This window comes from Vicia villosa, linkage group LG1, assembly GCF_029867415.1.
Source record: "Vicia villosa cultivar HV-30 ecotype Madison, WI linkage group LG1, Vvil1.0, whole genome shotgun sequence".
Taxonomy (NCBI): domain Eukaryota; kingdom Viridiplantae; phylum Streptophyta; class Magnoliopsida; order Fabales; family Fabaceae; genus Vicia; species Vicia villosa.
This window is the reverse complement of record NC_081180.1, coordinates 174,755,732-174,782,946: the sequence shown is the minus strand read 5'-3', so window position 1 is coordinate 174,782,946 and position 27,215 is coordinate 174,755,732. Positions and strand designations below refer to the sequence as shown.

Genomic DNA, 27,215 nt, shown 5'->3' with positions numbered 1-27,215 from the left:
AACTTGAAGCTATAGTTTGTAGCTTTGAATTATTGTTCAATCCACTTTTGCATTAATGTATATCCTAGGATAAATCACTTTACATTCTACTCATTTTTATCCAGAATCAGTTTTACTAAATCTATTTTTGTCACCACGTAACCAAATAGACACGTATATGTTGATGACATGCTTTTCATCATGATGGATTGGGCGACACAATACGAGTTTCACTCACAGAAGCACCGGAGGAGGAGATAGTTCCTTGCACAAGGTTGGCAAACCTTGGAATGAGAGCATCTGAACTCCAGAAAGGAGTGGTATGGTTCAAAACAATGCTTCAGTTTGACACGCCTACACTTTCTAAAGTTTAACGTCGTAAAATTGTATGAACTTACTTTCGTTGACACTGCTTTCCTCAGGCACCTTTTGAAGAAAAACATAGACATTATTTTGACTTCCAGCGCCGTACTGGTCAATTGCCAGTGGAAAAAGAGGTAAATATTAAATGTTTTGTAGACAACTTAACCCGATTTACACGTTACACACAGACTGAACTTTCTTCCGCGTCATCCTTCCTATGACACTGCATCACGCATTAATTACATAACTTTCCATCTTAATACAGGGTGAGGAAGTGGATTATAGAGGTACGCTCCACCGGGACGGATCTGTTCTCATGTCAGTCTCCTTGGATCAGTTAAAGGTAACATTTGAGCAGCACCTTTATTCTCTCTTCTTTTTGGTTGACAAAATGTCCCTTTCAACGTATCGCATTAATTTTATGCTCTATTTATTAACTCATCGTAGTTTCCTTTAAAAATATGATTGATTCTTTCATTATACAAGCTATAGTGCTAATGTGATAGAGCTATTTTATCTTGGAGAAACTATTAATATTTTAATTATGAAAGTGTGGAACATGAACTTTCTAATATATCTTTTATTAGAAGATCATATAAATGATATGTTAAAGGTGTACTTAACATCATTTCATATCTAGATCTTTTCCTTTTTTTCACTAATAAGTACCGGGACATTTATAAAACATCAAATATCTAACTCTTGTGTTTCTCATTCATGATTTGGAAGTATAAATAAGGGAAGAAAATTGTACAATAGTTTTGTATCATTAGGACCTCCTTTTTACTATTCACTCCAACAAACTATCATGGAATGTCTATAAAAGGATATTAGAAAACAAAAATTATCATTTATGACCTCTAAAATAGATCTCATCTATAGAATGCTGACAAGGGCTTAGAAAGTTGTATTTGTTATGTTTTCCAAATCTGTGTTTTTCTAATTTTACGTGTTAAGGTTGATATTTCAATTGGAAAGCCCTGTGTAATTATTTTTTGATTTCCTTGTAATTATTGCAGGGTAAAGGTGGTGAGTTCACCAGTGGCTTGTCAAATGAAGGGTTTGAAAGTTCTTTTCTATTAGATTTCTACATGTCTGTTATCTGAAGTGATGCTTGTATAATTTGATTAAATTAAACTAGTCTGGTAGTTTTTCATGTGTCATGTAACTTTTGTTGTCAAATGACACAATTTGAGATGCAGTATTTTCATGTTTGATTTTAAGTATGATTACGATATATTATTTCTAGTGTATTAAGAATATGGATACTTCTTCATGTTTGCTTCTGAGTTGTTACTTCTTAGGCCTTGTAATTTATATTAGTCATCTCAAAGAAACAAATCATAAATCTTTTGAAGAAACTGTATTAATTTTTCAGTATCTTGTGGTACTGCATTAGATTATAAAAATCCATGTATATCTTGAAGTATGTGTCTTATTTAAATAATTTAAACTGAGACATTCTTTGATGTTCAAAATATTTTGTGTGTTAGAAAACATCTTCTCTTGGGGTTATTTAAGCTTAATTTTCTTATTGTTTCATTTATCTGTATCAGGATATGGCCTGTGATACATTTTTGAAAATAGTCTAAAAGTGTAGGCGAAAGTTTGTAATTACCCAGGTAAATCGGGCTACTTCTCCTTATTTGTTATATTCCAAAGGAGACTTTTGTTTGTCTCTTAAGTACGTATTCAGCTCTTGATATTTTTTTAAAAATAAACATAATAACTGTGGTCATTATTTCAGGTTGGGGAGAATGAGCCATTTGTGTCTGAACTCTTATCTGGCCTTCCAACTACAATTGCAGATCTTGAACCCCATCAAATACACACTTTCTATGAATCTGTAACCATCTATCTCTCTTTTATCTTAAATTCTTTGATTGTAATCTTTTGTACTATACTGTATCTTAATACTTTTGTTGCACATCCTGTTGTAGGTTGGCAGCATGATTCAAGCAGAGTCTGATTCACAGAAGAGAGATGAGTATCTTCAGCGGTTGATGGTACTTCCGTATCAGGTTCCTTTATTAAAGCTGGTCAGGTTTGTTGTTCAATTTTGTCAAGCATTTGTTTCATGTTTCCCAATTGATGATAAAATTTTCTTTCATTTGACAGGTCCTTGCAAACAGGCCAGATATCATTAGAGAAGATTATATGAATGAACTTTGCATTCTTCAAGAAGACGTCCCTTCATTTCCTAATCAAGTAATCTAACTACCAAGACTCCACATTTTTTTAATCTTATTAATGCTAAATGGTTAACTTACAATCTTTCATCTGATGTATTGCATAAAAATGTCTTAGATTGCCTTCAAATTTCATAGAGGAAGAACTGGGACAGCCCCTTGAATGCAAGCAAAATTTATTGAGTTATGTCAGATCAAATGCAAATGGTTGAAGAGGATAAGGAGATAGAAATGTTGCCAAAACAAAAGCCAAAGAAGAAGAAGAAGAAAACTTATATATGAAGAAAGTGTTATGACTTAGTTAAAATATAATTTTTATGTGTATGATTTTATAGTACTTGAAATATTATGACTGCACATGATTTTGTATACTTTTTGGTTAATATTAAAAATATTTTGATTTAGTTAAAATATGATTTTTATAAGAATGATTTTATAGTATTTGCAACATTATGACTGAAAACAAAATATAACTAAATGGTGTTTATGAAATAGGGTGTAAATAGATATAATTGTTCATTCATAAATGTCGTATTTACACCCGATTTTTACTAAAATAGGGGGTAATTAAGAACATATTTACACCCGATTTTTATTAAAATAAGGTGTAATTAAAACATAATTAAGCCCAATTACACCTGATTTTTATTAAAATAGGGTGTAATTAAAACGTAATTCAGTCCAATTACACCCGATTTTTATTAAAACAGAGTGTAATTAAAACGTAATTAAGTCTATTTACACTCGATTTTTATTAAAACAGGGTGTAATTAAAACGTAATTACGCCCAATCACACCCGATTTTTATTAAAACAGGGTGTAATTAAAAACGTAATTACACCGAATTACACCCAATTTTTATTAAAACAGGGTGTAATTAAAAACGTAATTACGCCCAATTACACCCGATTTTTGTTAAAAATAACGGGTGTAAATTCGTTAGACATTTCTCACCCTGTGGATATACACCCGATTTTTATTAAAAATAATGGGTGTAAATTTAATAAAAAACGGGTGTAAATTAACATTTTTGTACCAGTGCGACCCTGTTCAAATCTAATTTTAGTGTTGAGGAAGTGAAATGATAGGTTGGACGAATGGGTCATATGTATGACTCTTGGTCGAAAATTTTTGTTTTTTAAACACTACCGAAGAAATGGTGAATAAGATGTGGTTACCGAATTTGGAATTTCCCATTGACGCAGAAGATTATTATTGAGTAAATGATGAGATTCTAGGAACTCGGTCCTTTTACACCTCAGAGGAAATATTAGACAATGTGTGTCATGACGTGGGATGAGATTCTAGGAACTCAGTCCTTTTACACCTCAAAGGAAATATTAGACAATTTGTGTCATGATGTGGGATCGTCCTCAAATTTGCAGGCGACTATCCCCATAAGTGACATGTGAATCTTTAGTCAGTTTGAGGTATGTAGCCCCCTATGTACAAAAACATGTTCTTTGGAATGCGGGTCACGATGCCTTTTAATGATTCAAGATTGATATGCTTAATCATCTAGAGATTTCCATCTCTCAACTACATTTGATGAGCTGGATATATGTACAATATTTCTAGTTTGATGTGAGTACAAGAAGAGTTTTCCTACCCTAACCTTATTTTTCCACTTGTTATAACTTCTGAGAAAGTCAACTGATCCGGATCACCCTTAAGGGTTGGTCTCATAGAAGCAGGGCCATAAATTATTTGAAGTATACATGAATTAATTTAAGAATTTCAAATAAAAAAATCTTCTTTTTCATGCCTCTCAACCACGACGAACACAAAACACTTTGCAAGATCCCATAAGGGGAATTTAAGGATGAAGGAGATATGAAACATAACTTAGAGAGACGGGAAGATTACTCAGAGGTCATCGTCTCCAATGAGTAATGAGGAGGAAATTGAGAGTTATGTTGACCGATCAAAATGTAAGGACAAGTTCTTTAAGTGACGGTCTCGAAATCATTTTGCTAAGGGTTTTAAGACATACAAACTAACCTATATGTTAACAAAATGAGGTTAAAAAAAGACTATCAGAGTTTATGCGTGACTTTGAGTGTGAGGAGGATGTTAACCCTAAGGCCAGTGACAACCTTCCAATGAGTAATGAGGAGGAAATTGAGAGTTATGTTGACCGATCAAAATGTAATGACAAGTTCTTTAAGTGATGGTCTCGAAATCATTTTGTTAAGGGTTTTAAGACATACAAACTAACCTATATGTTAACAAAATGAGGTTAAAAAAAGACTATCAGAGTTTATGCGTGACTTTGAGTGTGAGGAGGATGTTAACCCTAAGGCCAGTGACAACCTCCCCCCCCCCCCCCACCACCACCACCACACACACAAAAAAACTTTGATTAATTGAAACTTGTTTGGTAATAAGAAGGAAAGGAACTAGGTCTTTGTGAGGAGTGACTTTATTATCCTCCTTTATTACTTCAATGTTTCTCTGTTAAAGTTGTCATCATTTTTGTACTTTGATATGTGTTGTTTCTTTTGTAGACGTTATGAGTAGCCTAGATAGGATAATGGCAAAGAGAAAAAGGGTAAAAGTCATTCCTTTCTCAATAGTTGTTGTGGTGTCTTCGTCTAAGGACGTCATCAGAAATGTTGTGGATATTAATGATGTCGCTGAAAAAAGGTAAAAGTCATTCATTATTTCGCAATTTAATAATATATTTAACTCTCTTATACCGTCATACATTTTTAATTTTGGGGACTTCTCCATAGATTTAGGAATAAAACTTTAGTTATTGATTTTAAACTAAAAACATATTTAACTCTCAATTATATTAATTATATTAAGGCATAAAGCTTAATAATTAATAATAGAAAAAGAAAAAATTATATTATATATTATAAATATATGATATTTTATAAAGAAATACACCACTCTTCCTTCCTACAAATTGAATTTATAAAAAAAGTTGAAGCAATCAACCTTATATTTAATTATATATTTATTAATAATATATTTAACATGCTAGCCACACTAATGACAACGGGACAATACATGCCTAATCACTTTATAGTTTGTATTAGTGATCATATAAGCGTGCGTAACTTATTTATTAATTAATGCATAAGCATGTTTAGTGATAACTGATAACCAAATGCATGCACATATGCGTACTAACAATTTGATTATCTAGAAGTGTGTATAATTAAGGACCGTTGACCTTCATACTTTTAGCATTTTCTATTTAAAATACATATTTTATCAAATATATTACTTATTGTAGTATGTGTCATGTATGTCACGACTTTGTCATTGTAAATTATGAGCCTTTTAATATTAATTATTAATTATTAATTATCATCTAAAGTCTTCTATTATTGACTTATTGACATTATCACCGACAAGATGAAGGAAAAACAATTAAATAAAACATAATACAAAGTGTCAACTGATGATCATATTTTGTACTATATCTCTGTTTTTCTAATATATTTTGTACTATATCTCTTTTTCATTAGAAGTTGTTTTAGAATTTTTACATAGATTAAAAAAAATATATATTATTATTGTATAAAAATAAGAGATTACGAAGGTTTTTAAAAAATTGTTTTTCATTAATGATAAATGGAAGATAAATTTACATACTTAATTAGAGAGAAAATAATAAATATTTATATAATAAAAAAATATCATTAATTTTTTATTAAAATCGTAAAACTACTTATATTTAAATACAATTTTTTTTCAAAACGACTTATAATAAAAAATAAAGAGAATGTAAAACTAAATAAAAAATAAGAATAAGGATATGTTAGGTTAACTCACACTCGCGCGTGTGCAACACACGCATGCAGGCACAACACGCATGGACGGGCACATGCACGGATAGACGGACGCGCAAATTTGAAGTTGGTAAAAGTCTAAGGCAAGCCGATACTCGGTCACTTTTTCTATTTTCGATAGCAGCTGAAGTAAAAGTAATTGTAGTATTATTGTTAGTTGAATTCTTATTTACCCAACTCAAAAAATTGGGTAAAGTTATATTCAATGTAAAATATCTTGGAAACAATAAAAAAATATACTATTTAATAATTAATTAAATAAGATTAAATTAAATGATCCACTCCATTTCTTACCCTCCATTCCTTTTCCATTACTATAGTTTTGTATGCATAAAGTTAAATAAATAATAAATGTGTCGCATGTCTTAGAAATACGTGTAATATACACAAAAAACTATGGTAATGAAAAAGAAATGGAGTGTAAGAAATGGAGTGGATCCTTCCTCCCCAAAATCCCCTTATTGTTATTTAAACCATATTTTCATAGGATATTTGCTTTGGTTTTATCATAAAAAGTTATTAGTCTTAATCATTAAAAAAACAGCTCTTTAATCTATCATATAACATATCATTCCTCTTTTTTATCAAGATATTGCCATCAAACGTGCTGCATGTACAATACAAATAAAAAGGCAGTTTTACATGCTGTGCTATGAGTAAAAGAAATTGATTATCAACTATTTCTTTTTGAATTTCTTTATAGACCTCCCAACCTTCTAGCCCATCTCTGGTGAAAAATCCAAACTACCCCTGACTTCGGAAATGCATTTCCGAAATGCAAGAAAAAGGTGTTTTCGGAGATGCATCTCCGAAAGCGCCTTTTTTTTTTCAAAATTTGTCTTATTTCGGAAGTTCATTTCCGAAAACAACATTTCGGAAGTTCATTTCCAAAATACTTGGCGTTTTGCAGATTAAGCAAAACAGCCCTCTCCCCCATTCATTTAACCCTAATCCTATTCTAAACTCAACCTCTCTTCAAAATTTCTGCAAAAAGCAAGTGTGAAGTATCAGAGATTGCCAACATCTTCTTTCAATCTCAATTTAAATCATTCCAAACTCTATTAGTGGTAAGTTTAGTGCATTTTTTTCAATTTTTAGATCCACTATTATATCTCTATTAGGGTTGTTTAGGTTGTTTAGATCCATTAGTCAAACTCTAAACTGCTATTTAGGTTGTTTAGAATGAATAAAATTAGTTATGTTTTAGGATTTTGGGGTCTGCCATTGGAGGTTGCAGAGAAGTTCTTCGCAGGGGTGTTTCGGAAGTTCATTTCCGAAAACACCTCCATTCCCAGTTTCGGAAATGAACTTCCGAATTGTATCAGAAGTGTAATTTTTTTTAGTTCTTTTTGTTGTCTCGCATATTAATCGATTTCAATTGTTTTCAGGAACATGTCAGACAACCTAGCACGCATCAGATAGGGTAGAGAGACCCAGACTGCGTCGGCTAGACGCGAGCGGGCGGCACAGCTGGCGTCGACACGGGGACGGGGGCAGGGCGGGGGACGACGTGTGCGAGTTCCCGTGGAGATGGACGAGGGTACCTCTACATCTAGATTGAGGAGTCGTCTGGCTCGGGTATCTTCTTCCCGCCAGCAAGAGGAGGAGGAGGAGGAGGAGGTACCGGAGGTGGCAGTATCATACCACGAGGCGGAGGATGTACCGGATGTTGACCCTCCACTCGGGGAGGAGGATGAGCAGGAGGAGGGCTTCCCGGGAGGGCCCAGTGACACTTCAGTGCTGATATCCTACCGCGATCACGTCGCTCGGCGGATCTGGGAGGGAGAGGTATTTTTTAAAACTTGCCCGACTACATTATTTAACTGTTTATAATTTAGACGTTTATTCAATATTTTATTAACCGTCTATTTAACATACTTTTTAATTTGTTTTTTTGTAACAGGAGAGAGAGAGCCGTTGAAAATGGTGAACCATGCCCAAAAGATTTTCAGTCTGTTTAAACCGACTGTCGAGTGGTTTAACGACGCTGTGAGAGGTTCAGGGCTCAGTGGGCTCTGCATGACGGGGTACACCACCATCAGCCACGGCATGCAGGGGGCTTTTGTGGAGCGGTGGCACAAGGAGACGTCTTCTTTCCACTTGCCAATTGGGGAGATGACGATCACCTTGCATGATGTGCAGTGTCTTCTCCACCTGCCGATCAGGGGGCCACTATTGACCCACTCCCGGATCCAGAGGGTCGAAGCCACTGAGTGGATGGCGCTCTATTTAGGTATGGAGCCCGAAGTTGCTGACTTTGAGTGCGCCACGACATCTGGGCCTCATATCCGGTTCACCACACTAAGCCCCTACTTCGAGCACCACCTGGTGGCGGCGGTCGAGGCTGAGGATGCGGGTGACGATCTATTTACACATTATCACCGTGGCTGCGCTCTCCGGTGCTGGTACATGCATGTGGTAGGCGCTGCGATCTTTGTGGACAAGAGTGCGAGGTACGTCGACGTGACCTACCTCCGCTACTTCATGGACTTGACCACCGTTCACCAGTGGAACTGGGGGGCAGCTACTCTGGCATACCTATACCAGAAGCTGAATGAGGCCTCCAACTGGAGGACGAGGCAGTTGACCGGATCCTGCACACTACTCACGGTACGTTTCATTTTAATTGTTCCGTATTTATTTATGTTTCGTATTTACTTATGTTTCGTATTTATTTATGTTTCAGAGCTGGATCATCTCCTACTTCTCCCGCATCCACGGCTTCCACATCGATCCTGCGTACGTTGACGCCATGCCTAGGGCCGCCAGATACGTTCTCTAGAGGGGGAACAATGCGGTGGGACCATACCGTGGGTACTTGGACCGCACGATGCACGATGACGTCACCTGGAGGCCGTTCAGCGACTACACTCAGATTGTCCCCTTTGGCGGCATATCTCTATATTCTGGCTGGTTGGCATGCGGGACTACCATCATGGTCCGATATCTCCCTGAGCGGTGCATGCGGCAGTTCGGATTTGTCCAGATGATACCTAGGTCACCCTTTGAGGCTGCTCCCGACACAGTGACCAGAGTGCAGCTCACTGCCATGTTTGAGGATTGGGAGCATCATGTGGTACCGGAGGAGTATCGTCGCGTGCGGGTCACCCAGGACTGGCACAGTGTGGAGGGGTACGTCACATGGTTCTATCGGGTGTCACATCCTCTGCTGACACCCGATGCTCCCGGCGCTCCTAGGCCAGCACACGAGGAGATCCTGGAGAACCAGCAGGCCGAGGATGACCACGCCATTGATCTCCTGCCGATCTGCCAGCGGATAGAGATGCCTGGGCGGGACGCGTTGGATCGAGGTGTCGTTCATCAGGGCGGTCCAGAGGCAGTCGGCGTGATGGAGATGATCGTCACTGATGCGGGCCGTGCGGCGGTATACAGGCGGCAGAGGAGGGCCTAGGGTGAGAGGGTTAGGCATACCCAGTAGTGGTCGGGTTTATTTTTTTTTTTCGGATTGTATCTTTCGTACACTATTATAATTTGGATTTGGATCGGATCGGTTTGTATATATCACTATTCTTATCATATTAGTATATTAGTATTTTCTGTTTATATATCGCTTATTTTATTTGTCGTCTTTCTTTAATTAAAAATCCGAGGCTGTTTCCAAAATCATAAAAAAAAAACACAGTTTCTGCATAATTCGGAAGTTCATTTCCGAAACCCCCCAAAATCTGAAAAAATGTGTTTTCGGAAGTTCATCTCCGAAAACACCCCCCATTTGGTGTTTTCGGAGATGAACTTCCGAAGTCTGAGAAAATTTAAAAAAAAAAAATACTTCGGAAGTTCATTTCCGAAGCAGGGGTAAATTGGGATTTTCGCTGAGGGTGACCCCCATAGGGAGGTGGGTAAAGAAAAAACCTTCTTTTTTTATGAGTAAAAATAAAAAGGCATTTCTTTTTCTAAAAAGAGAGAAGAATAGCAAAGAGAGTTTAAAAAATTATCCTCCAAAAAAGACAAATAGTAACTTAATCACTTTCTATATTTTTTCTTTCTGTATTTTTTCCATATAATACTATATTTTGAATTTAATTTATTTTTCCAGTTTTAATTGTATTTGTTAAGATGAATATGTCATAGGTGTAATCATGCAATGGGAGAGAGCACGAAATAATATATGGAAGGCCAAGCCTGCTACCCAAACCATAAAGAATAAAGTACATTACAAAGGTTCTATCGGGTGTCACATCCTCTGCTGACACCCGATGCTCCCGGCGCTCCTAGGCCAGCACACGAGGAGATCCTGGAGAACCAGCAGGCCGAGGATGACCACGCCATTGATCTCCTGCCGATCTGCCAGCGGATAGAGATGCCTGGGCGGGACGCGTTGGATCGAGGTGTCGTTCATCAGGGCGGTCCAGAGGCAGTCGGCGTGATGGAGATGATCGTCACTGATGCGGGCCGTGCGGCAGTATACAGGCGGCAGAGGAGGGCCTAGGGTGAGAGGGTTAGTGAAAAGAAAACTAAAATGAATTTGAAATTTTTGGTCATAGACGGTTAATTAAATATCACACATCTCAAAAACTTCTCTATTATTTTTGCAAAATTGCTCCTTCTATCTCCTTTTTACAGCATATTTGAGTCTATTCGAGTATGAATCTCTCCTACTATTTACATTATGTCATTAGTCTTGCCTCTAATCCCGGAGATTTTGAAAGAAAAATTAATCTAAGAAAATTGCATAGAAGAAATATGAGTGGTGGAAATATTGAAGCAGAATAGAGGGCAAGAGAGAAAGAGAATGAGAGGATTTGGATCCTTCACATTCTCCCTCTATATGATAGTGCTACTTGATGAGTTCTTTCATAATTGCAATTGTATTTTAAATTTGATTATCGTGTCTTGATTAGTGGTTTATGTTTCATGTGCTGGAATTCTTTCAATTGTATTTCAAATATTAACTTTTATATTTTCCGATCATACTTACTTTCCATTTCATTAGATTTTTTTACAACTCTTGAATGATTTATTTCTTCATATTATGTTACAAAATTAAAGAAAAGTCAATTTTTTTGTTCATAAAATAGGAATAAAGGAAATTTATATAATAGAAAAAGATGATGCAGGTGAAAAATGAGGGAAGATCGACATCAATCGATAGATTGTAGAAGATGAACTAAGGACAGTAAAAAGAGCCACCAAATATCATTATCATCATTCAATAGTGTGAAGAATATAATCAATATAATTTATTGTAGAATTCTATAGAATAAACCTTAGGCTATATAACTATTAGTTTTTTAGATAGGGAGAGAAGAAACTATATTTCTTCAGTTGTAAACCAGGAACGAGTAAAGCTTGAAGGAGTGGAGGAAATTAAAGGAGAAGTAAAACAATTCTTTGAGGTGAAGTTCTAGGATCAGGGATTGCATAGACCAGAGTTAGATGAGGTCAAATTCAAGAGATTAGATGAAGGGGCTAGAGATATTTTGGAAGGGATGTTCACACAAGAGGAAATCAAAGAAGCTATATGCAACAGTGAAGGAGAAAGGTGTCTAGGGCCAGATGGTTACAACCTTGCTTTCATAAAGAAGAGCTGGTGTGTAATAGGGCAAGGCATAGTGAATTTTGTGAAGGAGTTCTACAAGGGGGAAAGCTGCCTAAAGCTATGACGACTTCATTTATTGCTTTGATTCCAAAGGTTTCTCATCCATAACAATTGGTAGAATATAGGCCAATCTGCTTGGACAACAGTATGTATAAAATTATTGCGAAAATTCTGGCAGAGAGAATGAAAAAGGTGATTGGTCAAGTTATGGCGTTCATCCCAGGTAGGCAAATTCTAGATGGAGTGGTGGTTATCAATGAAATCCTTGACATGGCTAAGAGGGAGAAAAAGGAGTGTTTGCTACTAAAAGTGGATTTTACCCAGGCGTATGATTGTGTCAGTTGGGATTTTCTCAGGTATATGTTTAGAAGGTTAGGATTTGGCATGAGGTGATGCAGCTGGATGGAATCCATGGTCTTTGATAGCAGTATGTCAGTATTGGTGAACGGAAGCCCGACGAAGGACTTTAAAGCTTGTAGAGGACTACGGCAAGGGGATCCACTGTCAGCCTTCCTCTTTGTCATGGCAGCAGGGGGGCTGAAAGGTATGATGAATAGAGCTGTTTCTAGGCAGTTGTTTAAAGGCTTTAAGCTAGATGACCAAATTGAATATGATCTACTACAATTTGCTGATGAAACATTGCTTGTGGGGGAAGCTTCGTGGGACAACTTGTGGGCGATGAAGTAATTCTTAAGAGGTTTTCAATTGGTGTTTGGCCTAAGTGTTAATATGTTAAAAAGCAAGTTGTATGGGGTGGGAATCAAGGATCAGGTTATGCAGATTGCTTCATTATTTTTAAATTGCAAAAGATATGTGTTATCATTCAAGTTTCTAGGAATCCCTTAAGGGACCAATCCAAGAAGAGTGGAGACTTGAGATCCGATTATAAAACAGTTGCGAAGCAAACTACAATTGTGGAAAGGAAGGAAACTGTCAATAGAAGGGAGAGTCACACTTGTTAATTCGGTTCTGTGCAACATGCCTATTTATAACTTCTCATTCTATAAAGCAACAGTCAAAGTGATACAAATTATTCGAAGAATTCAGAGACAATTCATATGGCAAAGAAGTAAGGAGAAGGCAGGAGTAACTTGGTGAAATTGTGGTGACCGCAGACTCAGATGTCATATAAGGATATCTTGACATCTGATCTGACATTATAAAACACACAAGGTAGGAGTACAAATAACAGTGCATGAAAGCAATAAAAACACAACAGAATTGTTCACCCAGTTCGGTTCAATCAACCTACTCTGGGGGCTACCAAGCCAGGGATGAAGTCCACTATAAACAGTATCAATTCAAAGCTAAGCTCCCCTGTTTACAACTTCTCACTTAATCACTACCCAATGACCCTTCTACCTAGGTCCTCCCTAGATATGAAATATCTCCATTCCAATCCCAATCATAGCAATGATGTCTAGCAGTCAACACCTCAGCCACTGCATCAACAACCCTTCACCAACATTCTAAGCACATATACAAAGTTAACTTGAAGTTTCTTACAAGCTTTCTCCAAGAACAAAACTTCACTCATTGCTTCACAGCTTCTGAGTGAGTAAAACAAACCTCTTACCTATAGGCTTTGAGGCACAAATCAGTGACCATCCCACAAACCGGGTGGTTCACTTACATGGCTAATCCTAAAAACTACATCTTGTCAATACTCGGCTAGCTTCCTAAAACTAGGTTACAACTGCTTATTTATAACCTATTACCCAACTGGATTTGGGCCTTCAACCACAACCTTATTTGATGTTACAAGTCAGCAGAATTCTTCTGCTAAAAGAAAGGTCTTTAATCATAAGTTTCCTAAATTGTCTCCATAATTAGAAACTATATGATCTTGAATATTCTGTCTTGATTCTTTTGACCTTTAAATCGTAACAAACTGACATAACAAATTTTTGCTAAAATTGCTCCACAATATAAGCTCCAAGATATTCTCCACAAATATCTCCATAAAATATGCTCCAAGTAACAACAATAAGTTGTTACACTTTTGCAACAGATTCTCCTATAAAATCTTTCAACATTTAGCTTCCTAAATATTCTCTTTGATCTCCTTAGATATAGCTCCACATAGGATCCAATGTTTTAGGAATATTATGTTTCTGTTATAACAGAATCCAAACTGTCAGCTCAAATAGGATGTCACGACATCTTCTTCGACATGTTGTTCCAGATGTTGAAACATTTCAACACAACATGTTTCACCATTAAATAGAACTTCAACCCGCTTTCTCTTACAAGTTATAATTCTATTTATCCTATTGCTGCTAAATTAGTTTTACCACACATAAAGCCAATCCTCAAAAGCACTAACACTTGGGTTAGTTGGTTATCCATGTGCAGGGAGAAACAACAAGGGGGATTGGGACTAAAAGATGTGGGTTCTTTCAATAAAGCTTTACTTGGAAAATGGAAGTGGAGAGTAATCAATGACAAAGAAGCATTATGGTCGGATCTACTAAGGCATGGATATAGGGAGTTGGAGCTGAGTTGGTTAAGGAAGAAGGATAGAAGATCAAAACATAAAGAATTCTTATGGTGGAGAGACTTGGGATAGGTGGGTAAGAGGAGGGGCAGCGAGGAGGATCTCTTTAACAACCAGATTTGCTGCAAGGTGGGTGAAGGAAAAAGAATTGCATTTTAGAAAGCAAGATGGCTGGGAAATGGTACATTAGCTCATCAATTTCCTTCATTGTTCAACAATGATGGTAACAAGAATGGCATGATCTCGGATTTTGGTTGCTGGGAGGGAGGTTATTGGCGTTGGTTTTATCCTAAATCAAATGCTTTAGTAAGTGGAATAAATGGTGTTGAAGAGGAGGTAGCCTTGAGGAACATTCTTAGTGAAGTGCAGCCTAGGGTTGGGGTGGAGGATAAATGCGTGTGGATACCAAATTCTGTCAAAACCTTTTTTGTTCAGTCTTTCTATAAGATTATCATGCAGGTGGAGGACTTGGCCCGAGTCAGTGAGGCAACAGAGGAAGCTTTGACTGTGCTGTGGGATACCAAAGTGCCTTTGAAAATTAAGATACTCAACTAGAGATTGTTATTGGACAAATTGACTACTAGGAACCAATTGATTCGAAGAAATATCATTCCAGATTCGGTGGAGAACTGCTGCTCATTCTGCGCCTTAAGCGAGGAGAATACAACACACTTGTTCTTCAATTGCAACACTGCTATAACAATTTGGAAGCAAGTGCTACTATGGATGGATAGAGAGAACTCAATTTTGTCTGATACTACTGTGCATTTTCTGTCATTCTACAGGGCATTTAAAGGCATATGTGGTAAAAACAAGGAAAGCATTATGTGGATGGCTACAACTTGGAGCTTGTGGAGAATGAGAAATGATTTATTATTCAATAATGTAGAAGTAAATTTAGAAGCTGTTGTGTTTCAGATAAAATTGATTTCATGGTTGTGGTTGGTATTAGATAGGAAGAAACAATCATTGTGTTCTTTTTATGAATGGTAAATTAAGTTTGTTAGGAGAATTGTCTATTTTGGTTGTTGTATATGGGCTGAGTATCCCTTGCACTCATGATACATATATATTGCTTATAAAAAAACTATTAGTTTTTTTTTTGAAGAAGAAGCTAAATATATTAATAAATCTCACACTAGGCGCAAGAAGTGCAGCATGAGACCACAAAACCATTACCAATGGAAAGTTTGAACTGCAGTAGACCATATCAGGGGCAAAACAATCCACCCTGTTGTTACCAAAGATTTCGACTTTGCCATATTTAGAAAGACTGAGGAAAGGCGAAAGGGGAGCTTAGTCGAAGAAGGTTTGACATAAACTCTAGCAACACTCTGTCGAAACAAACCTTTAGAAATTGTAAGTATCAAAAGCCTAGCCTCTAAGGTTAGTCGAAGTCGAAGGGGCGGGAAAGAGAATTGGCAGTTGTTGGCAGTTTTACATGCTGAGACACGTGGAGAAGTTTTGTTGATATCTTGTGCATGGTAGTACACGTGTCATCAAGGGGTTACGCAACTGTTAGAAGATGTTATTTTGGAAATATCTATTTAAGCAAAAGGATAGGATCGTTTTAGGGGTCCGCAAATTGTTTTACACTTTTTGATAAACTCAATCTCTACACTGAAAATGAGAAACGAGTGCAATCTGAAAATGTATGTTTGTGTACCAATTTACTTTTAATGCAATCATTTACACCCTTTCTATTTAATATCATTTTTAGTTTTCACCATCTTTTATTTTGCATTTGTTTCAGTTAAAGTCTTGTCATTTTTCTTTCTTTGTCTTTACTTCAATATCATCAATTCTGTTTTGTCTTTGTTACTTTTAAGTGGGTTTTTATCTCGAGTTTACTACATTCAAAGTCATTTATTGTCTATTTTCTATCATTCATTAAGTTAATGTGATCAAATTTAGTTAATAATCCACAACAAATCATAAATTGGCACTTTGGTCTGGAATATTCTAGTTGTTTCCGCAAGAGTAACCTTTAAAAAGGAAACTAGCGATTGTTTACCATTTTTCTAGGTAAACAAATTGGCACACCTAGTGGGACCCGTTTAGTGCTAAATATTATCATTTGTTTTAAAACAAAGTGAAAGCATGTATGAGATTACGAAGTGGTAGGCAATTGAGTGAGATGTTGAACAACTACACTTCAAATAATGTCGATCCACCTAGAAATAATATAGATGTGGTTCCAACTAGTACGTTACCACAAAATACGGTGCTTATGTCGCCAACACGAAATGCTAATAATACTGGAACAGTGGCAGCCAACGTATCGTCTCCAGTACGTTCGCCATTCCAAGCGACGAGACCCCCATTATTTCAGGGAGGAATTCCTCCACCTGGATTTCCTCAATATGGAATGCCTACATCAATGATGATGGGATTACATACTAATCCTGCCACTTATTCTGAAAACATGATGGCTACAGGCACTTCTTATAATCCAGGAGGACGAATCCCAGGAGTAGGGTATTTACCACCACCACCGATGTTAAATACGTCTTCCATGATTTCAATTAGACAACAGATGGATGAAAGTAATCAAGATATGGTTAATGCTTTGACTCAATAAATTGGGACTATATTCACTCCCATGATAAATAACACAAACCATAGTTATGAAATGTTAGCCAATCAAATGTCTAGAATAGCATATTTCTTTGGGACACCACCGTTTCAACCTAGGCATACGTCCCAAGTGTCGAACGTAAGGGTAGTCGATTATTTAATATTTATTTTTTAATTAATTAAAATTTTGTAATTGATTATATGTAAAATAATTTCTTAGGTGTGTGTCCACCTAAAAAAAAATTTGGAAGGCCAGGCCTGCTACCCAAACCATAAAGAATAAAGTGCTTTACAAAGAAAATATTTAACTTAATTTAGTGAAAATAAAACTAAAAATGAATTTAAAATTTTTGTCATAAACGGTTAATTAAAATCACACATCTCAAAAACTTCTCTATTCTTTTTGCAAAGTTGCTCCTTCTATCTCCTTTTTAAAGCATCTTTGATTAATATTCGAGCATGAATCTCTCCTGCTATTTACATTATGTCATTGGTCTTGCCTCTAATCCAACAGCCAGAAGATTTTGAAAGAAAAAAAATGAATTTAAGAAAATTGCATAGAAGAAAACTGAGTGGTGGAAATATTGAAGCAGAATAGAGGGCAAGAGAGAAAGAGAATGAGAGGATTTGGATCCTTCACATTCTCCCTCTATATGATAGTGCTACTTGATGAGTTCTTTCATAATTGCAATTGTATTTTAATTTCGATTATCGTGTCTTGATTAATGGTCTATGTTTCATCTGCTGGAATTCTTTCAATTGTATTTCAAATATTAACTTTTATATTTTCCGATCATATTTACTTTCCATTTCATTAGATTTTTTTACAACTCTTGAATGATTTATTTTTTCATATTATGTTACAAAATTAAAGAAAAGACAATTTTTTGTTCATAAAAGAGGAATAAAGGAAAATTGATATACCGATAGATTGTGGAAGATGAACTAAGGATAGTAAAAAGAGCCAACAAATATCATTATCATCATTCAATAGTGTGATGAATATAATCAATATAATTTATTGTAAAATTCTATAGAACAAGCCTTAAGCTATATAACTATTAGTTAAAACTATTAATCAACTAAGGCTATTCACTCCAAATACGTAGTAACTCTGAATTTAGCCTTATTATTAAGAATATTTAAAATTTGTTGTTTTTTTTTCGAACTTTAATGTAAAGTTCATTAAGCCCCAAGTGAATTCGGTTGCCCACACTTTAGCAAAGGCGGTCAATTCTTGGTTTAGGCGTAGTTTCTTTAATATGATACCTCTTTGTATTGATCGTTGTTTAAGGAATAAAAGTCATTACGTTTGTTTCTGTCCAAAAAACCACTTCCAAATAATGAACATATATGCACGCTATGATTCGGGAATTATTTAGTTTCTACTCATCACATCTTCATTTTAGCAATTTCACATGTCACAATACTTTTATTTATAGTTTTGATTTTTTATAACTAACGAAAATGAGGTGCAAAATAAATATATCATACTACATACTAATTTAATTTGACAAAAAATGTAACTTAACACCAAAATTATGAAGAAAAAAATGGTGCATATCACAAATTTTATTACAATAATAATTTAAATTAAATAAAAAATATTTATTTATATTATGTCGTTGTGCACACTATAAAAATAGACAAACGGACAAGATGAAGAGAGAAATTTAAATCAAAATGAGATTCAAAATAACTTGATTAATAATGGCTTGCATATGCATTAAAGAAAACAGACAAACAAACACAAAAGTGTATATCACAAAGTTTATTACATAAAAATTAAAATTAACTAAAAAATATCAGTTTATATTTTGACGTGTATGCAAATTAAAAAAAAAAATAGACAAACGAACACGGAGAGTGTCCAGAAGGAGCAAAAGGAGCAAGATAGGATGAATGAGGGGAATGTGTTCGAGAAGTATACCTGCGATGTTCTTGAGGTATAAGTTGTTTGTTGTTATTATTGTTTTCTTAATTTTAGATTGTATTTATGTTATTTTTATCATGCCGGAATTAAGTTTGTTGGGTATATTCGGCCACACAAATTCAAATCAGTTAGAAATTCAAAAGAATGTAGTTGAGAAAGTTACGGATGGTATAAGCGCGACACATAGCTTTTCTGCCAATAAGGGCGGTATTGAACCCACGCCACCAAAACAAGATAGCGTTAAGAGACTAGAAATGATGATTGAGATTATTGAAGACCCATGCTTGGGTATTAAATTAAATCATGATCTAGATCAATTATTCGTACTTTCTAAGATTTTTGTACATGAATTTTCGAAGGGAGATGTATTCCTAGACAATTCCATATTACAAATATGGAGCTCGTAAGTATAGTTTTATGTTGATTTCTACTTATATTCATACGTTCGTGTACTTTAACATGAAGATTTGACCTTACAAGTACAGGTATGTGCTGAAAGAAAACTTCTAAACAAATATTGTATCTTAGATGCTGCGAGGATTGCACTTACTCGCAATTCTCCAATACACAAAATCAAAAATTACTTACAAGACAAGTTGATGAAGAAAGGAAACATCAAAGATTGTTATGTGACGTCGTTTTACCGCGGGTAAGTATATATTAATTTGTGTTTTTATTTATAAATCAATTTTATCCATATTATTAATGATTTTGAATGTTTATGCATGGGCCATTGGAAACTACTTGTTATATGTCCCAAGAAAAATACTATAGTTGTGTTTTGCTCGTTGCACAGTTGACTATTTGAAGTTGTGGTTAATGCTTTGAATGGGTAAGTGGTATTATTTTTAAAACTCAAATTTTAACTTTAGAATTGAATAGTTTTTATTCATCTTTAATTTTAACCAACGTGTGTAGAGCGATGGAGAAATTAAATGCGCGCAGAAGAAATCTTATTGCTAAAAAGTCAATCTATGTTTACCCTCACGTAAGTATATTACTTGTGCCTTTTGACCTTATATTTTTTGTGTGTATTAGTGTGACATCAATAAATAAAAATTATTTGTAGAGGCGAAAGCAGCCCAACAACCATTCTTGTGGATACTATGTTATGAAATATATGCTCCATATTGTCTCTGGAGACATTACACAGGGATGGACGAAGAATAAGGTATTAGCTCTATTATATATATATATATATATATATATATATATATATATATATATATATATATATATATATATATATATATATATATATATATATATATATATATATATATGAGGAGGGATCAAATTACACCCGAAGAGTTGCACCGCAAGTTACACTCGCTCATACCTTCATTTCGAATAAATATTTTTTAAAATCAACTGTTGGATTGAAACATACTATCATATAGATCATATCTATAAATTTTGAAATTAATGTATAATAATTTACTATGTCATTGAATTACATCAAAATTAATGTTATATGAAAGTTCATTTTAAGGTTAATATTTGGATATATTTATGGTATAGCAAATCCTTATAGATTAATCTTAAAATTTATAGACGTGGTCTATATGATAGTATGTTTCAATCCAACAGTTGATTTTAAAAAATATTTATTTGAAATGAAGTTATGAGCGAGTGTAACTTGTAGTGTAATTCTTCGAGTGTAATTTGATCCCTCCTTATATATATATATATATATATATATATATATATATATATATATATATATATATATATATATATATATATATATATATATATATATATATATATATATATATATATATATATATATATATATATATATATATATATATATATATATATAGGGGACGACTCAAGTGAGAACACTTGATTAGTGTGAGAAATGAGAATAATTAATCTTAGCCATTAAATTTTAATTCATTGAAATTAATGCACAAGATTGATTTATGTTTCCATAGTCCTCTTTTTTTTTATAAGATGGAGGGCCTAAGCCCGAAAAAGAACAAACCTACAAAGGAGCAATAAACAAACTACTAATGCCTAAATAGTTTGCCGCCATAAGGGGCCAAATGAAGTCTGGGGCTTCCTGATGAACAGTAAAATTCTTATCAACACCGCCACGCTTAGCAAGCGCGTCCGCACACATATTGGTGGTTCTATTTGCATGCGAAGTAACAACGATCTCATGCAAAGCTATAAGCTCCATAATATGACGATGAATGGGAACACATTCTTGATGACAAGCCTTCCCTGTCGCTATGGCACTAACCAGTAGCTTAGAATCAACACTTAACTCTACCCTCTGAATACCCAGTGAAAGAGTGAGCTTTAAACCTTCATAAGATCCCCAATACTCATCAAGGAGAGAACTACACCTCCCTAGATATTTGGAAAAGCTTCCCATCCAATCTCCATTGAAATCCCTAATGATGCCTCCACATCCTGCCTCTTTACCATGATTGCTAGACCCATCAGTATTCAATTTTAGCATGCTTACAATAGGAGGTTTCCAACCAATATAAACACTCTCCCTCTCCTCGTAACAACAGTTCTTGCTAGTCGAGATAGCTAGATCATAGTCATTTTTCCTCTTGAAAATATGACAGATGGGTTGCAGTGGCCTCCTGTAACTTTCATCATGTTCTTCCATATTTTGCCAAGCCCATAATGTGTGGCACACTATTATCCATGTATCCCGCCAGTCTTTATTACCGGTGTTGTTATGCTTGAGATTCATCGTTATCCATGCCTTGATGTCCACCATGAAGAACTCACGCAACAGAGCACTAGGAACAAGACTCTTCCAGATTGAAAGACACTTAGAGCAGACCCGCATTGCATGAATCGTAGACCCACACACATTGTCACACATATTACAAACCGCACTTCCGAGCCCTTTATTACTCTTGCTGAGATTGGTAAGGATGCGGTCATGCTTCAAAAGCCACATGAAAGTTTTACAGAGTTCCGGAACTAAAGCTTTCCAAATAAGCTTCCACTCCTCATCTTCAATCTCACTGTCCTCGGATTCTATCGCCTGATACATAGCCTTTACGGAGAATTTGTCTTTTAGAGTACCTACAAAACAAAACACGTCAGAAGTTTGTCCCAACCCCGGTGTAACACAAGACAACAGCTTGTCAATCCACTCATTCGGAAGCCACGTAGTGAGGACATTCCAATTCCAATCGCCATTTGCATCAATCAGGTCACGGACTGTTGTGCCTCTGAGGTCATCAGGAATATGCACTGCGAAATTATCCAGACAATACTCCTGTCCCAGCCAATTATCTTCCCATGCTTTAATAGTATTTCCATCCCCAACCGTCCATTTACCCGTATTAATCATAATAGGAAGGGTTTTGGCAATATCTTTCCAAAGACTTGAATCTAAGCCCCTCACTTTTAAGCAATCTGCAGCATCCATCACATTATACTTTTTCCTCAGAATTCTACACCACAAATCATCGACATTCGTATAAACCTTCCAAACAAGTTTTAGCAAACAAGCATTATTCAGGCTGTAACACCCGTATATATTTTAATTTTTAATTTAAATGGAAATTTAATTAATAATTAGAATTATTGGTGATTTGTAGAATTTAATTGGAAAAGGATGGTTATGGTGTTGGGCCATGTGTGATGTTAAGGAATGAGGGGGTGTTATGTTAGTAAAGGTTTTAGTGCAATTAAAGTTTATTTTATAAAATAATAAGAAATGGGAATAAGAGAAAGGAACGTGAAAAGCAGAGCAGAAGAGATGAGGGAATTGGAAAGCTGGTACGTGAAGAGGAGCAATGGAGGGAGAGACCAATCAAGAACTCTTGGCTAAGGTAAAGGGGGAATCTCCGGTTATCATCTATTATCGTGTTCTTAGATAATAATATTGATTAGGGATGTTGTTGAGTCAATTGGATTATATGTTAGGTTTAGGGAGGTTATGAATTGATAAAAATTGCATGTAATATTGATTGATTATGTGTTGTTTTGATTGTGATGATGAATAATGATGCAATTGATGATTAACTGCCTGTATATGACGTTTAGAGTCAGTTTTGGACTCAGATTAAGTCAGATCGCAGGATTTGACGCAGACCCGAAAATCTGTGAAATCGCCAGTTCGCGCCGCGTCCTAGTGTTGGCGCCGCGAAGGCGTACTTATTTTCTCGTATCGCGCCGCGTGCATGAGTTGGCGCCGCGAACGTGTTTGTGTGGTTCAGGTCGCGCCGCGAACGTTGGTTGCGCCGCGTGCTGTAGCGTTAGTTATTTCTTGGGAAAGTTAAATGATGTGTAACTTTCGAACCGTAGGTCTGTTTTTAGTGTCGTTTCGAGTACGATGAATCTTATGAGATAGCCTACGTGTTTAAACGATGGAATGAGGTGTGAATCCAATTATTTTAAATATGATTTTATTTCTTGGTGAATGATGTATTGTACATATATGTGATGAGATGTGTTAAATACATGCTATGTTGAAATATTAATCATGTGACGATTTGTGTAATTGGATGATGTATTGTTGACATATATGATGAAATGTGACAATATAAGATGTTGTTTTGAAAACATTACGATGTGATGATTGTTGAGAATTATATGATGATGATTGATGATTTGTGAATATTAATATGCTGTTAATATTAATATGTTGATTGTGGTGAATGTATGTGAATGATTGAATGATGCTTGGACATGTACATACTTGTTTGTGATGATATTGGTGAGATGAAATGAGACGATTTTAAGCATCGGATCGGTGATGATATAAGTATGTGATATGTGTGCATTCATTCATAAATCATTTACATTGGATCCCGTTGATGAGTGGATCGTTGGTGGCTAATTCCCATTGTGCGGAGATTAGTAAGCAGTCATCGTGTGCTCATGGGGGTGTGAGCGATGAGGTTAGTCGTGTGCCCATGTGGGGTGTAAGCGACTTGAAGGGCAGTATCGCAGAGAGAAGTCCTGTGAATGTGATTCACGAATTTTGGTACCACATGCATAGTGTCAGTTGTGCCATATGCATTTTGTCATAACATGATTGTATGGATTTCTGTGTTGTGTTGTAATCTATTATTGTGTGAATTGATGAATAATAGATGTGAATCTGAATATATGACAAATTGGGTGAATGATATATTATGATGTTTTGTTGCTTATGAGTGCATAACATTGATTAATTGAGAATGAGACTCACCCTTACTTGTTGACAATTTTCAGATTGAGGATAGCTGCTTTCGACTTGGTGAGGATTAGCTCATAAGTCGGTTTAGTTGTTGTGTCGGTGTCATGCTCTGATAGATGTAACACTGGGGACGCGATGTTTTGAGTTTCGAATTATAACTCTATTGTTTATTTTATTTGAAGTCTGATACATTAACGATGTAATGTTGACTTGATGATTTGATTCCGCTGTGTAAACATGATTTTTATCTATGAGTTATAATTTCAGATGTTTCAGTGAATGCATGACATATGCCGAACGTGTGTTTTCTTTTATTTTTGAATTGTGACACCCTTTGCATGTTTACTCTGATTTAATTTTGTTAATTGCCGTGGGGTATTAGAGGGGTGTTACAATAGTGGTATCAGAGCAGGTCGGTCCGTCCGGCCAATTGTTGAGTCAGTTGAGTTGCGCGACAGTTGTATATTGTCGGCATTTTATTCCTTGGTACGCGACATGTGAGTGAATCACTGTCGGTACTTGGTTGTTTGTTGCAGGTGTTGGATTGAAACAAGTGGGGGAGAAGCTTCGCTTCTCGGTTATGTTTCAGTTGTAAGAAGATTGATTCAGTAGGCGGTTGTTGGCAACAGTGCGAGCGTTGTTGGAGTTTGTTGTTTCCCGAGTTGAAGGTGACATGGAATTAAGACTTCACTGGGAATTGAGTTGGAACATCTTGAAGGAAGATGATCAGAGGTAATTGACAGTTATTGTAAGAGAAGGAAATTGGAAAGTTGCGATGTGTCAGCTCTACTGGTGTACTGCGAAGATGTCAGTTGAGTAGCTTTACGTCTTGGAAGAGATTCAGCTGCAAGTTCGTAAAGAGGATTGATGTTGTAATGTTTCAGAAATCGCACCTCGGCGATAGGATGTGTTGCTCAAGTCATAAGAATGTTTGGAAATGAAGAGATACGATAAGGGGCTGCTTGGAATGTGATAGAGTTGGAGAGAATGAGTTTTGGAGAGAGATTTTTGTAAGCAAAACGCAGGAGAATTGCTGAATAGCTGCGGAACTTCGAAAATTCATAACTGGAGTTCTGGACATCCGAATTGAGTTCCGTTTGAAGAGTCGGGAAGCTAATGAGATGAACTTTGTTATAAAAATAGTTGCAGCAGCTGTAACATATTTAATTGTGACAGGATGACGTTGGAAAGATGTGAAGTTACAGTTACTCTTGTTCTTATAACTAGACTTGTTTATTGGTACTGCACGGGATGTCAGTGTCAGTGTTGAATGGATCGAAGGAATAATTAGAAGGTTTGTTGAGGAGTAATTTTAAGAATTGAATTTACCAATTGAGGAGTTTTGGATATATCGTATAGAGTGTCGCTGCATGATGTCAGTGTTGCATTTTTCGGGCAATGATTGGAAAATTCATATCTTGAGTTCCGAGTGTCGGAATAATGTACCGTTGTTGAAAAGTATATTTTCGGCAAATATTTTTTTTTAACGTATCCACAGGGATTGGGTAATATTACCGCCGTTCAATAGTCACAATTGTTTTAAGTTTGATAAATTAAAATGAGTTTTTGTTGGTGTTTTAGAAATTATTTTGCTTCTTGAAATAAGACTAAAATACTAAAAATTAAGTTTTTATTAAATAAAAGAGTTTTGTCAAATAAAAGAGTTTTGCCAAGGTATTCACTATCCAAATTTCTCATGTTTCCTTAGAACAAATATATGAACTCAAGATTATTGAAAATATTCTTGTATCCTCTCAATAATATTTATTTCTAAATATTATTGTGATAGTTACTATATCATAATTTAACCGATTTCTCCACCTAAATATCAATATAGCAATCTTGAATGTTTGATACAAAAGAAAAGTAGTGTATAAATCTATTTCTACAATTTATCCACTACTTGAAAGAATACTTTAGGTCAAAATTTGAATAATCTTTTTCAACAATAATTCAAATCTAATTTTCAAAATAGGACAAAAGTATCAATCTATTTCAATAATCAATTATTTGCATACAAGAGTTAAATGAAACATAATGAATGTATTATCTAAACCATGCATGTGAACTCAATAATGTGAATGTAATCTAGTATCCTCTCAATACCCTTATGTCTAAGAAATATTGTGATACTTGATAAATTAATCTTTTGGCAATTTCTTCACTCAAAACATTACTTTAACAATCTTTAGCTAGCAATACAAATAGAAAATCAACTATGAACCTATTTCTATAATTCATAAATTGATTGAAAATAACTCTTAGAACTTAATTTATATTATCTCTTTCGACAACAATATAAATTAAAATATTCAAAATGACACAAAGAAGTTATTTTTACATTCAACATAATAATTTTGTTCACATACAATGAGTTTAAGATGAATACATGAGAAAAGTGAGGAATAGCTACCTCCAACCTTGACAAAAGAAAATGGAATTTTGCTTCACATCTACATTGTTACTATTTTCTGGTTTTTCTAAGTGATAATGGAATGTGATGCTCTAAGTGACATCTCTAAGTCTCTATTTATAACAATAAACAAAAAATCTCATTATTTCACTTTTTCAAATAAAACAAAAGGTAATGATTGTTGTTGTTTTTCAAAGACATGCAACCAATCACAATATATGGACCAAAAAGTGTCTTTGATGTAGCTTCCACTCCACTCCAAGTACACATGTCCCAAAAGTATCTTTGAGGTTGCTTTCACTCCACCCTAAGAAAGTTGGTCCCAAGACATGACTTTCCTTGCTTTTCTTGACTTGTTTTGTTTTTGCCTTGAATTTTTCCATGATCTTTCATCTAATACTCTTATTACTAAAATTCTACAAAATTTAACAAACAAAGTGAAATAACTACACAAATAAAAGAAAAATAAGAATAATTGCATATTTGTAAATTATGTGAATAAAAGCATGTGAATTAAATAAAAAAGTGTTAAAGAGACCAATAAAAATAGTATAAAAAATAATACTATTTGGTCCCTAACAACTCTCCCCAACTTACCATTTTGTTTGTCCCTAAACAAAAGTTTTCCACCAAAGAAACCAAAGTGACATAACAAGAGAATGATTAAGAATTTATCAAAACAATCGGTTGGTTCAAAAGTACATGGCTCTTCGCGATTCACTTACCTCAAT

At 35.2% G+C, this 27,215-nt stretch overlaps 1 long non-coding RNA gene across 3 annotated transcripts; it reads left to right on the top strand.

Annotated features, from left to right (window-relative positions):
• The first annotated feature begins 161 nt into the window (after positions 1-161).
• On the top strand, positions 162-2,920 carry LOC131644680 (uncharacterized). Of its 3 annotated transcripts, none has more exons than XR_009296599.1 (9): positions 162-299; positions 402-476; positions 608-685; positions 1,362-1,402; positions 1,899-1,964; positions 2,090-2,188; positions 2,283-2,363; positions 2,461-2,550; positions 2,650-2,920. It is a non-coding gene; the product is annotated as an uncharacterized LOC131644680 (long non-coding RNA). The 3 variants fall into 3 exon arrangements; XR_009296598.1 differs by having other exon boundaries at positions 2,283-2,381; positions 2,650-2,919; XR_009296597.1 differs by having other exon boundaries at positions 2,283-2,386; positions 2,650-2,919.
• Positions 2,921-27,215: the final 24,295 nt, after the last annotated feature.